The sequence below is a fragment of the Epinephelus lanceolatus genome, chromosome 19 (genome assembly GCF_041903045.1).
Source record: "Epinephelus lanceolatus isolate andai-2023 chromosome 19, ASM4190304v1, whole genome shotgun sequence".
NCBI classification, from domain to species: domain Eukaryota; kingdom Metazoa; phylum Chordata; class Actinopteri; order Perciformes; family Serranidae; genus Epinephelus; species Epinephelus lanceolatus.
The window spans coordinates 33,471,085-33,485,534 of record NC_135752.1 but is presented as its reverse complement, the minus strand read 5'-3'; the positions used below and the strand labels follow the sequence as shown (position 1 = coordinate 33,485,534).

Sequence of the window (14,450 nt, the reverse complement as noted above, 5' to 3'; positions counted from 1 at the left end):
CCACGGCACACACACCATTTGAGAACCACTGCTCTGGACTAATTATTAAACAGAGGAGCAGCTCTGTGTGTCTCTCAGTGTTGCTAGAGAACTGCTGTCTAAATGTATGTCTTGCTTGGAAATATATCGATATATCGTACATAGTCGTTATATCGCCCCGCCCTGGGTGTTAATAGTACCAAAGGTAGACAAAAAAAAAAGAAAAAACATATATGCTCCTCCCCAGAAATCCCCAAATCCAGACCATATTTCCCACTCAAATAAAGTCAAATCCAGTGTGTGTTTGTTCCCGTTTAGTCAGTCTGGTTTCGTTTGGAACCACCTGCTGTTCCATGGAACTCCAAGGAGCATGTGATATCCTGGAATTAATGGCCAAGACGTTTCAGCAAGGGAGAAACACAGATTTATGTCCAACGCAGACTAAAACCAAGAAAACAAAGAAGACGGACACCAAACAGCCGACTCTGCTCAGACAGGATGGTCTCACCACTTCCTCAATGCTGCGCCATCATTTTAGTGTCGTCGCCATTTTTAGAAGAAGGTGAATGAATGAACTGGTTTACGAGCGTGTCTGTGACAGGGATGGGCGTGTGCTATGAGTGATGAGCAAAAATACAACAACCTCCCGAGGTGGTGACTGCAGATGGCTTCTCTGTCTTACATCTCACACTTTGGAATTTAGATGCTGCTTTTACACAAAGTGCATGAGCGGTGACATTTTCAAACAAAGTGTGGCCTCTAAAAATCTAGACCACCCACGCTTACATTTTATCCTTTTAGCTCAAACTCTTGTCTGGAGCAAAATAAAAGAGTTAATAGGAGTGTTTTGTGCCAGCCATCTAAACTTGTCTCTCCTCTCCTTAACATTCTTTCTTTAAGTGTCTGCACTAAGTCGGCACAACTGGAAGAAAGTGACATATTTCAAGACATTTAAAAAACACTCAAATGTGTGTGTATTATATGATTTTCCACAAGAATGCTCAACTGCGTAGTAAAACATCTTATTCTGTTCTCTCTCGCTCATTTAACAAAACCAGAAAATGCTAATAATTCTCAGCCTTGGAAATGGAGAGGTGTCACGTTTCCACACCACACGTCTATAAATTGCGTACTGTGGACTGTAATTTGCTTCCAACCTAGTTGTGATGTCCTGCTGTTATGTCCTGGTGTTAAACTGAGATTTGAGGTGAGCATAGAGAAACTTTCCCCCTTCAGCAGATGAATGTGAAAACAAACTGCAAAGGCATCATCTGCACACAACGAAGCTCAAACATCCAAGTCAAGTAACAACAAGATAAACACATTTTTCGAGTGGATGGCTTTAAATTTAAATTTACTTACCAGAAAAGAGGGGGCACATCTATAAAACACTGATGATTCAATATATTTTAAAATAAAGGGGAATAGAGGGGGTTTAAAAGTCCTGTATCTAGACATTTTATTTACGATATGCGCATTTAATGCATCTGTTTTTTGTCTTGTTTCCATGTTCATGTTCATGTTTTCCTGCATCTGTGAACTTATTATTTCAAAACTCTTTATGTAAAACGAAACTAGGGCTGACACTGCAACATGACATATGTCATTTAACCCTGGCCCAATAAAAATACCTGGAATAGACAAAAATAAATAAAGATAATGAATTGCATGTGAATACAGAAGGGCTGCAACTAACAGTTATTTCAATAAGGTGATTATTTTGTCAAAAAAAAGGAAAAATGGCCATTACAAGTTTCCAAAACCTAAGTTAACACATCTAACTGTAGTTTTATCTGACCAACAGTCCAAAACCAAAAAACGTATGGTCATATGTGGCCAACAAAAGCATCAAACGCTCACATTTCGGGAACTACAACCAGTAAAAATTTGACTGAAACAGTTAATCTATAATCAAAGTAGTTGCTGATTAATGATCTGTTATCAGCTGATCAGTAAATCATTTGAGCTCCACTGTAAAGCCAATCTTTAGTCTACAGTGGATACAAGCATCACAACATTTTACACCACATGCAAATAAATAAAGTCTGCGCAGGTCTGCATATTCAAAACCTGCACAGTGGTGGCAAAGGCTTTTTGTAAGATTCATGTAATCATGCAAAATGATTTCACACAATCAGGGAGTGTAATTTTAGATGACCGTACACAAAGACACACATGCAGTATTCACACCATGACCCTTTTCAGCCACTTGTGCCACAGTGAGAGATCTGTTCACGACTTTCAGCAGCACTTGATAACACAGTGTCTCCCTGTGGGGAGTGGGGATGTCATGAAAGCCAATACTTCAGTACCAAGCCAATGCCAAAATTCTGAAGACGTGATGCTTTCTTTCTCCAGTACCCTCGGTACTGAAGATGCAGTTCTTTCAGGCCTGACAGGGCAGCGTAAGCCCACAAGTGCTCTGGTCTGCCATTAAAGTACAAAGGAAGAAGAACGTCTCCCATCACAGGAAGAAGAACAACAACATGTGGAGGAATGAACCTGTAGCAACAGCTTTGCCGCATCTGGTCATAAAAAAGGAATTGTGTTTTTCTGAATTCGGGTATTAAGAATCATTCATTGTCGCTGGTATCTGTATCAACTGCTAAGTTTCTGGTGTCGTGACATGCCGACCTTAAAGCCAGTTGCTCATCCTCAAAGCTCAGAGTATCTCGTAAAGCCTCAGTGACAGAATTATCCACACTGTCTAAAGTTTAACCATGCTGTGGCCTTTCTGGATCAAAGCCAGCACGGCTAATGTCTTTAAAGCCTGCACAGACGGTGATTCAGTCCGTCCAAACCTAGCAACAGCTGCCTACAAGCCACACTTCAGGGATTGCCGCCTGCTTTTTCCAAAACAATGTGTCTAGTATTCACACATGAGAGAGAAATACAACAATTAAACTATTTGTTTCACTAGTGAGTGTGAACTCTGGACACAAAGCGCAGCTCTATTTCATGTAACAAAGCTCCCTGGCTGTCTAACTTGTAATATAGCCCGACAGATCTCTTCACTGCATCTGAAAATAAGCCACGCTGAGACGGCAAAGTGAGTGTGCATTAATGAACTTGGTCGAATAACAGCACGGTGGATCTATGTGCTCAGCTGGGGGACAGCTTTAATTTCGTGTCAGACATCTGGTTCACAAACAGAACATTTTCAGGTTGGCAGTGACGGTAAATATGAACACCTGCAGGGCGGGAGTCAACATCGAGCAGCCAAAGCGCTGGTGCAATTCTGCCACAGCAGCTTGTAAATCAATCCACAGTATTCTTCATGCTGGTTTGGCATGCGACCACTTGAGATTTGGAGGTAGAATTTTATACCAAAGCAAATCAATAGAGTGTTTTTCCAGCACACGCTCAAATTCTGCCAAGTTCTAATAATCTCCCTAGTTAGCTATATTTTTACAGTCAACACTGCACTGGACAGAGCAGTTACAGAATATATGGCAAACCGAATAGCTGTTGCTTTCATTGGCAGGATTGCAGCAATATGTCAGAAGTGCACAGAAAATTTTATGTGCATGCGGTTATTAATTCTTGAGATACTGATAGATTGGTCGCAGTCATATATACAAACCTCACACAACCTCTCCTCCTGAAATTTGATAGCAAAATGGTCAAATAAGTGAATGTGGGGTTCTTCCTCTGTGACCAATAGATAAAAAATGTCTGTTTTCAGCAGTGGAGGCCTGTAGAGATCCAGAGAATCATTAAGCACATGTGCTCATGGGAAGGAAAGGAAGCACATTCTTTAAGGTTTATCTTTCCTGGAAATTTTCTGAGTATGCATACTGTTTTGCTGAGTAGCCAAACTTAGCAGTTATTCACCCCGACAAGTGATAAGCTGACAGTGGAGCTGTCAACATCAACCAGTCCTCTGCTGTTAGCCATTGTAAAAGTACACAAGTAAGTCAGCAAGCTGCTTTGCAACCTGCCTCCACCCCAGCTCTCCTCCTTTTCATGCTGTGTCTGACTTATCAGTGTCATTTCTGTTTGTCATTGATGCTGCTCTGTTCTGTTCCTGGGGGGTCTTTGCTGCTGCTCTCCCTGCCTAAGGCTTTCCATGTAGGCGCATGGAAGGGCAGGGAAGTTTGCTCTCTCTGCCCCAGGCTTTCCACATTTGCGCGTGGAAGGGCAGAGAAGTGTGCTCTCTCAGCAGGCCTAGGAAAGGCAAAGAGGCCCCAGAACAGAGCCATACCGCCAAATATACTGCAAATGGAAATCAATTTCTGTCTGACTAGAGTGGTCCTGGTCTGATCCCTTATCATCTCTCCTTCACTACCATCACACCAATTCTAATGTCTTCACTCTTGTAAATTAATACCAACCATTCAGGTGGTATAAAAGGGCCGACATCTATATACTGAGATGTATGCTAGAGATAATGCCAATAGTGGATAAAGTAGGATGTATTACTTCTGTGTATAAAGATTAACTAAACAAGTAGACGATGGCTATTAGTGGGCACAGTAAACTAAAGAACTCATCCTGTTTAGAAACGGATCCATTACGTAAGTGCAGTTTGAAATTTAACACTCCTGCAGCTTCTTCTTCCCTTATCGCTGCTTTGATGGCGCCCTAAGTTAAATAGACAAATGTAAAACAGGATAACAAAAATATACCATCACCCACAGTGATAGTCTCCACCTGAGCGAATGAATAACAAATACAACGCCTATATTCGGTCTTAAAAGTTAGTGACAAAGACAATATTTCAGCAGCACCCATGTAGGAAAATAGATGTTACGAGACCATAGTATCATAAGTTGCCCACATTAACAATGGTATCGCAATACAGAGATTCTGCCATACGAGGTAGGTCTTGCATATCACATAGTCCTCATTGACTCTGTAGAAGACGAAGTGGGCCCAGACTGTCGACTTGAAAGATGATGGTGCTGTCCGCTGTCCGCCATTTTCAGTTTCTGCTCTACCACAAGCTAGTTAACTTCCCTTCACTTCACCCTCATTTACTTGATAACTGCCACCACAAGGAGTCATGAAGTAGTGACTCTGTTAAGTCAAACTGGGAGGGGCAGGGGAATCCATTTTCTGTTAAGCAAACACCAGGCCAGACCAGGATACCGAATTTTACTAGGTGTTGCACTTGACTCAGCAGCCACTCAAGTGGAACAAAATAACACAACGTCCTACGGCAAATGAATGGCAGACTACTGTATCACATTAGGTAACATCAGAGCTCTCTGTCCACACTGAATCCATTAAATATGGTAACTATCATCTGTTTGCTCAAGATCAGACGGGAAATGCAATCACTTGAAAGATGGCTGAGTAGCCTTCTTGATCTCTTCCTAAGTTTGTTACGTTACTTACAGTAAACACACATTTTATAGTGTGATATTTACGAGAAATGACAAACAATGCAGCCAACGTCAAGTAGCCTGGCTTGTTATTAGTAGGGGTAATTTACCTCACCAAAAACTTTAGCTCCCTGGCAATCTCCCTTGAGCCAGCTTCCACCTTATGTAGGTTTTTGTAGTGTAATAAGAAGTTATCACATAGATAATTCCTCATTTCAACTCCATGAATCAGCTGTTCCTCGTCCACTGCGGTGCTTTCAAAGTGAGCGACAGATATAGAAACACAGCGTCCGACAACAGCTCATCAGCGCTCTATCGCTCGCGTCTATTTAGGACAATTCTTTTGTTGGTTTCAAATCCAAAACCTTTCCATATTGGTGCAGTTTTTTTTAATTTCCTTGCCATGCCTCCTCTCCTGAAATGAGATCTCCTTGATGTTGCCGTGCTCGGCTAACAGCCTCTCAGACACTAGTGGCTCCGTTAGTCCGTCAAAAAGCATATTACATTGATCATGTTGCCTTATTGCTTATCATTCATGCAACATTCATCACACAACATAGGTTGTCATTTTAGACTACTTTTTAATTTTCCAGAAAGTGACAAATGCCGGTTTAGCAGGTTTGCATAAAATCAAACCAGTTTAAGCTCATACACGAGACCAGACTGGCAAAACAAGAAATCAACCCAACACTAATCAAAAGAGAAAGTACTCCACGTCTAGTTAAAAGGACAAAGAAGAAGTGATCTGGCTGCTCATAGAAATCATAATCATAATCATATATCCATATAAAGCTGCTTTCTGTTCTGTAACACGCCTGCAGTAGAGCTCTATCATGCTCTGCGACAGTTTTGATTTCAACATTAACAACATTACTTGTTCTTTTGGTTGTCATTTTGTATAATTTCTTGAATTCCTAGGATATCCAGTGTCTGTAGTAGTCTTCTACACAGTGGTTATCCATGATAATCTTATATATGATAATAACAGGCCAAATGACGATGATGTGACATGATGGGATATTTTCCAGAGTCAGAAAAAAAAAATGGATTCCGTTGGCAAAAATAGTTTTTCTATCTGAAACAGATGCAGCGAACTTCAGATGTTTGGCACTAGTCCCCATACATCAAGGAGCGAGTATTGGGTTTCTTTGCAGAGCTGCCATTATATTCAACCATCACTCACCAATCATACAGGGAGTTGTTTTGTAGAGTAGGCAGAGCTATCACTGACAGAGGTTTAAGCTGGGCAGGGAGCGTACCTCACATTTCCTTAGAAGGAAGAGCCCTTGTTATCCAGCACACTTTCACTATCGCTGTCCTCACTGGTCAGTCGATGTCAAAAGAAGCCACAGCTCCAAGCCACAAGGTCAAGCCCTACTTAAGTGGCTTGACCTTGTGGCTTGGAGCTGTTTTGTAAAGAATCATAGCAGAGCAAGAAACGAAGAAGCCAGGTTGGGATTAAATAACTTGCAACCCTTTCTTGCAGAGAAACTCCTTTAACGCACTGAACAATCGAGCAGAGCTCCTGGTTAGTATGAGCGGGGATAAAGTGCATGAACAGCAGCACAGAGGAGAAGAAATACCCCAACTCAGGCCCCTCGGAGTTGGTTTAATATCAAGAGCTGGCTCTTTCTGTTTCTCTGCGACACACACACACACACACACACACACACACACCAAGAACAGTATGGCCTCAGACCTGGCAAGCAAGCATTCGAGTTCTTGGAGCAGCTTTCTCTCTAATTTAAAGTTGATTGCCGTGGGCCCTCTGTGTGTGACTAGTGAAATATGAGTGTGGAGAGGAGAGTATGGAGGCTTGGACCGAGTTTAGCCTTGTGTGCATGTGATTATGGGGAGGGTGTGCGCACAAAAAGTATTGGATCGTCTGAGTTTGTGTCTGCAGCGTGCATGTATGTGTGCATGCATGCATGAGTCTGTGTGAAGGTCTAAGTGGAGCCCGTGCATACTTGTGTCTATGTGTGTGCGCATGTGGTTTTTGGCCAGGGCGAGTGCAGAGATTGGACTGCCAGGGAGAGCTGTCTGCAGGGAATCGGGCGAAGCAGAAGGCGAGCTGAATAACAGTACCTTTCTCTGACTAGAATGAGGTGTTTGGAGGTGAGTTTAGCTGAAGTGAGATGTACTAAAAATGCACTGAAGTATGGACCAAGTAAATCACTGCACGTCTGCATTCATCAAACGTATGGCAGATGTCACAAGTGTTAGGATTTCGAAGGAACAATGGGGCAGATGCAGGTCAAATATCTGTCTCTGAGGATTCGTGTAATTGATCGATTGATTCCTTGAGTGCTACTCTTAAAAACGACTCCCACCTTAAGCTGGAGCCAAAGTTAAACTTATCATAAATGTCTTCTAGCCAATACTATTTTAACTCCAAAACTGGCTCGCGACAGTCATTTTACAGTAAGTGCTAATCTCAGAATTTAAGTATGAGCCTCCCTCTGGACGACACTGCAGTTAACATCAAAACACAAAGCCAAACTTCACTAAATGTATCACATGTGTTGCCTTAAAGCCTGATTTTACACTTTTAAACTTTTAGGATTTTCTTTAACACTCTGATGACAAAGCAGCATTGTACATTTCCTTTATTTTACACCCTGAAAAGCTCTAAAGGCCTCAAAATGTGTCGATGTCAGCCATGTTTGAATTAAGGGACTTCACTACTCTCAGAAATCTGAGCACCTTGGATTTCCCTTTCTTTTTTGGATATCCCTGTAGGACCTCGAGTCCAAAGAGCAAATTTATTCACTCACTGTATTTTTAAATAACCTTATTACAGTTTTTCCGGTCAAAATGTTTGTTAAGCAAAAATATGCCCCAGTTTTCCTTTTATAGAGATGCAAGACTTGGGAGTCCATGGGCAGGCGAACTTCCCAGAGGCAAACAACAAGGTGCCTGGTGTCTGTCGTTTTTCTTTCTCTGTGTACATTTACTTTCTCGGCGGTAAAGCGGTCAAAAGAGTGGAAGTGCTGAAGTTCTGCAGCACAGGTTCAAAGCCGATCTTCTGTTTTCTTTAGTGCACTGTGAATTTGACAGCTTGAGATTAAAACTAAGAAGCATCTTCCTGTTCAGGCCACCCAGTCTGTGAGGTGAAATCCCTTCAGAGCAAACACTGTTGTAATTGACAGAGATGGTGCAGGGAGTGGCCAGGTGTTTGGCCGCAGAGCACACAGTAACTCTGGTTGGGCTCAAACAACAATTAGCAAATCTCTCTGCTTTGACTCAGCTGACAAGGTTAAATTAGCTGAATGGGTTTTAAAACAAAGAAATAAACAGTGATCAAACACTGGACCACTGGAAACCTGGGTCGTATTAGCTGCAAGACTGGCTGAAGCAGATCTGTCTTTGTTTAACTGCCACATTGGAGGGCAGGAGAAGAACTGGCACTGACTGATCAGCAGACAGCTAACAAACTACAGCCTATTCCCTTTTAACTCTCAAGCAACCAAGATACTAACCGACAAAGGCTGAAAGTCAAAATTTGTCAGTACGGTGACTTGTGAATGTGATGAGCACAAGGTTACCCCGAAAGAAGGCAACACACACTAAACTCTAGCCATACAAACACTTAAGGCCCGTTTCCACTGAAGAAGTTCCTGGTACTATTTGGGGGGCAGGAACTACTACAGGAACGTCCTCTCGTTCGGCCCTCTCAACCGCCGTGTCTCCACTGAGAGAGCGGAGTACGAGGAAGGTTCCTGTAAAGTTACAGGCTGCCTCTGGATTGACGTAATCGTTGCGCGACCATTTTTACCGGGGCGACGTAGGGACGCCGTTAGCCGATAGCGGTGTCTGTAATAACTCACTAAATGGCCCGTGAAAAAAATATTTTTTCCAGCGGATGTCTTAGTTACATGATTGAGCTAACTGGGGTAGTTTCATGTCGTATCCGACAACGGGAGGCTTTTAACAGATGACGTCCTGATGTTAGCTTTGCTGCTGCTGTTAGCTGTCCCTGTCAGCTGATGCTTTCTAGACATCGTGATTTCCCAAAACTGAATAAATACCACACATATCAACACAAAACTGCTTTTTAGCTCAATCATGTTGTAATAAGATATCCGCTGGAAAGAATATTTTTTTCACGGGCCATTTAGTGAGGTTTTTTTACATGGCAGCGAAAGCTATATGAACGAGCTAATCCTCATCAGCTGAGTTTTAAAAATGCCGGCTATTTTGTTGCTTTCTGTTGACGTCACATCTCTCCTTGAGTATATCCAGTCAGCACCAAGTAATCCCCAAGCCCCAGCCAGGAGTTTCTCGGGGCCGTTCTGAGTACCTACCCCGAGACAGGGACTTGTTTAGCCCCCGTAAAAGTTCCGGAACTCTGTCCTTCGGGGGTGGTTCCTGCAGTGGAGACACGCACCAACGGCCCCGGCCCCGTAAAATTACCCCGAAGTTCCTGCGGTGGAAATGGGCCTTTAGTGACTCCCCTGCACTGAACAAACTAGAGGTCGACGAAATTATTGGTTTGGCCAATTAATAGGCACCGAAAGGCTTTTTACAAACTATCATTATTGGCCGATCTTGCCTCTGATAGTGGCCGATGGCTGCAAAGGCTTTGACCTTGTCATGTCTTTTTTTAATGTTTAATGAATCGTTGTGAAAGTAGTAGTAGTAGTAAGTTTCTACCCACTAAAATATCTTGTTTAAAATTACAATTGCATTTTTTACAAGTTACAAACTATTCAAAAGTGCTTGAAATCTGTACTCTAAATACAAGTAACAGAAATACTGCCCATCTCTAACAGAGGCTCCTTTCATGAAGTTTAGGTAATGTCATTGTGTACCTGAGAATCTTAAGGTGCTTTCAGACCTAGAGTTGTCTTGCTTTGGTCCGAATCAGGGACTCAGGGATGCAGTTGGTGCAGATTGAGGTCGAAACACGTTCTCACCACAAACGCAGCACACCAGAGTTCATTTGTAACCTGGGACCGAGACCACCTCTTCAAGAAGGTCTCAGCCCGGTTGTTTTGGTGCGAACCTGAGTGCGATTGCTGTGTTCACACCTGCCCAAATGAACTGCACTCAGGGGGCAAATAGACTTGAGTTTGACTGAACCGAACCAAACAGGGCAGGTGTGAGAGCACCCTAATCACCTATTGTTTTTACATCAGCCACAAAATCCAATATCGGTCAACCTCTAGAGCAAACCAAAGCAATAACAACTTGAGCTTCCTCTGAGTTTAATACGCCAGACAAATTTCGCTCTGTTGTCAACATTTCAAGCAGCAGAAGAACATAACAGCCACAATTCCATGACAAAATGTTGAAGTATATTTGAGCAAAGGAAAAACACTTTGTACATTTAATTTGAATTATGTTATGCATAAATGAAACACCCACACCCACACACACGCTAAAGCATAATCACTACCACAGCTTGGCTTTCATACAGCACACTCATACATCACGAACCCATTGATCGGATGTGTCATTTCTATAAAATAAGAAAGCAAACCACCGACCAAACGATGACTCAAGACAGAAATACAAGTTCCAACACATGAATGAGAGTCTCCTCCTGTGCCCTTCACTGTATCATCTCTCTGAAGCATCACAGGCCAGCCTGGCTGATAAACACGAGCATACACTGACCTTAAGTCACAGGATTTTTACCACTGGTGCGCAATGTGCAATGTTACACGGTGATGCAAGAGCACAGACCCCACATTTAAATCTTTCTTATGACTTTCTTGGTGCTTTAAAGTACAGCAGAGTGGCATGAACTTAGACCCACATGTGCTTAAAATAGGGAGACGTTTGCAAAAGAGCAACCAGTTGGGCTAATTTTGAGCAAATGAGCTCACAGCCTTGTCTCTCAGCCTCCTTGTACCACCAACCTTCCCTCTCCTACTCCCGAGATGCCCTCAGGCTTCGTCTTTCTGCTTGGTCTGTTTGCATTCCTGTCGAGCTCTATTTAAAGGCTTGAACACTCCACTGGCTGGAGGAATGCACATCTGTAACAAGCCCCTGATCCCACTGTCTCTGCCTCTCTCTCCCAGTCCGTCTGCGAGTACAGTGTTTGTTTCTAATTGTGGACTCGGTGCATTAGCCTTTACGGCTGCCCCCGGAACTGTAACTGTGTGTACATAAATATACAAAAAAAGAAAGAGCAAGGGGTGAAGAGTGATGTTGTTTATTAAATCAACAAGTGCTTTTGGGTGACTCACGATTCCAACGCTTCATCTGCACAGTGCCAAGTGTGTTTCTGTGCTAGTGTCTGGGAGCTAGGGGCAAAACAAGTCAATGAAAACCAGTGCAAAGGTGGCCAATGCAGTTACTGGCCCTGTAAAATATGATAACATATAGTGTTGCATGCACATAAACACACACCTCACAAACCACAGTTGACACCATCAAATTAAAAGGCATCATTAATTAAATCTAGCAATAAAATGCATTAATTAATATTATCTCATATTTAGCTGCTGCTTCCCTCCAGCAAAGGGTCTACATTACAGTGAAAAAAAAAAGTCCACTTTATGTGACAATTATCACACCTAAAATGACAATAAAGCCATTATTTTTTGTGACATTGTTGGAGGGATAATTGTGAGTCATATTATTAAAAAGACATGTTATATAGGAAGTGTTTGGGGTGCCACACAAGCTAAAGAGGCACCAACATGTAAGCTAGCGGCGTGACACATCCCCACTGTGAATAACACTGGAGTAAAATGCCCTGTGTTCCCTCCCGTCCCGTGTAGTGAGGCGGATAAACTTTTCGCCCCCCACACACGCAGCGTCCTACCCGCCACTTCCCTCCTCCTGCCCGGTGAAACCAGTTTAAAAACACCGACACCTACCTTGGTAAATCTCCCCGAGTCAAGCAGGCATTATTATGTTGTCGCCTTCCATAGTTGGGACTTTGTCGAGTTGTTCTTCGGCTCCCTCGGACGGACTAGCGGAGCACAGGAGCGAGTCTGAGGAGGCGGAGGAGGGGAAGGAGGAGGCCAGACCGGTCTCCCGCCGCGTCATTGGAGGAGCCGCCTGTCAATCACCTGGCGGGGTGGGCGGGGCCTAACTGTAAGGGGATTATGGAGGCTGAGCTATCAGCACTGATCCCAGGTCTGAGGGCTGAGGAATGTGGCGTGGGGAAAACAGACAGGTCTCCTGCAGCAGGAGCAGGAGCACTTTTTACACTTGCAGCACTTTTAATGTGGAATTTTGCAAAGTGGTTGGTAGTGCTGCAAGCTGCAAACTTAATAAAAAACTTACTCCTGTTACTTGGGAAAATAGCAGAAGACACCGATAAGAAAGATTCTCACCTGTTTTTAATCAACAGGGTAGCAATGATTAAACATTTACAAGGAACTGGTTAAAAGATATTAAAAAATATATTTTTGGCAGATATATAGACAAGGAAAGGTTGTGTCAGGGCAGTGCATATTTACTTGGACTGTATAAACCGGGGTTATTGCTTATTTATTTACTTGGGTGGCAAATAGCCTGGGGATAGTTGTATATTAGTTGGAAATAAATCTGGGAATTTGTTGAAATAATATACGAGTTAAAAGAAAAAATGTTAAGACAGGGGTAGGGACGTATAAGTTTTACTTCTACTTTTATTTTTGTTGTTTCGCAATAAAGTCATTCATTCATTCAAATGGAAACATCTTGTGAAGATTTACGACAAAGAAAAAATCAGCATGAGAGTTAGAAATCAAGTGCATATTTTTAAAGACAAGTGGGAAAAATGGCTGATATATATAAAAGACGATGTTCCCAGTGATCTTTGGTTATATGGCAGCTGAAGTAGTGAGATTAGTAGCACAGAAGTGTTTTCTTGTTCTGTATCGTTCACATAAATATGTATGTATGGTAACTATGTGTCCATGTTTGGGTACACACACATTCATGGGTGCGAGCATGTATGATTAGGCATGTGGGTGTCATGTGTGTTGATATCTGTGTGTACCTAGTTGTTATGTAATGTATCATCTAACTTAAAATTATATACGGGTTTATTTAACTACATCCTATGACATAATGTATAAGTAATTTCCTTTTTTTTTAATTTTTAAATCCCTTGATTTGTTATCATTATATTATTTTTGCTTATTTCCTGAAATTGCTAACACTTTTGTTTGTTTATGTTTTATGTATGTATTTATGTATTTTCTTTTTTGCCTTTTAAGTTATCTTTTTCTGTCTCTACATGTGTTAAATAATCCCCAAAAATTAACTTAAAGTAAATCAAATCAAATCAAATTAAATTAAATTAAATTAAATTAAATTAATTTAATTTAATTTAATTTAATTTAATTTAAATTAAATTAAATCAAATTAAATCAAATCAATAATAAGTAATGCAGCAGCCCAATTGCCCAAATGTTAGCATTGTATGTTTCTGCATACGTTACATTTGCCCTCTTTATACACATCATATCAGTGTTTCCAAAGTGACATAATAGGCCTGAGATGGTGGATGGCATGTCACATACACCTGCCAAGCTGCAGACCATTGTTCGAGAACAACAAACAACAAAACCAGTTGTGACTTAGCGAGTCATTGCTGTGTTTCTAGTGGCTTTTCAACCCTGTTACATGGGTGTTTTTAGGGACCCATTGCTGTGTTTCCTGGGGCCCTAAGCACTTGTGTTTTTTGGCAATCTGTGGCTGTTTTCCAGCAGCTTTTTAACCCAAAAATGTGGGTGTTTCTTTGCAATCCATGGCTGTTTTTCTAGCCGGGATAGCGCCATGAAAAGTGACTGATTTCTACAGAGACATTGCAACTGTGCTCCCTAAACCCATATTTTAATCCAAAACATTATATTTTCTGAACCAAAACCAGTTTGTTTTTGTGCCTAAACTGGCCACACATTTTAATTATTGTTGAATGTTAAGTTTCAGTGTACCTGCTACACAGTAACATACAAATGTAATGTATCTGTGGTTTGCAGAAATGTACAATGCCAACATTTTTGAATACAGCTCTAGGTAATAGTGGAATAAATGTGCTTAATGACCAAACTATGAACGCAGTTCTTCTAAAAAGAAAGTAAATAACAAAATAAAATAAAATATAGCCAATGACTGAAATATTACTTGACTCTTACTTTTGTATGTTTTTTTTATTTCAATTAATAATTTATTTTGATTTATGAATGTAATCCTTTT

At 41.6% G+C, this 14,450-nt stretch overlaps 1 protein-coding gene across 3 annotated transcripts in view; it reads right to left on the bottom strand.

Annotated features, from left to right (window-relative positions):
• Window positions 1-12,282, bottom strand: part of il11ra (interleukin 11 receptor subunit alpha) — a 78,523-nt gene extending 66,241 nt beyond the window's left edge. For 2 of the 3 annotated variants that reach the window (XM_033647436.2, XM_033647437.2), the window contains exon 1: window positions 12,137-12,282. The gene's annotated coding sequence lies outside the window, so the exon portion shown is untranslated. The remainder of the gene's footprint in view (window positions 1-12,136) is intronic. The other variant, XM_078161846.1, reaches the window with a different exon arrangement.
• Window positions 12,283-14,450: the final 2,168 nt, after the last annotated feature.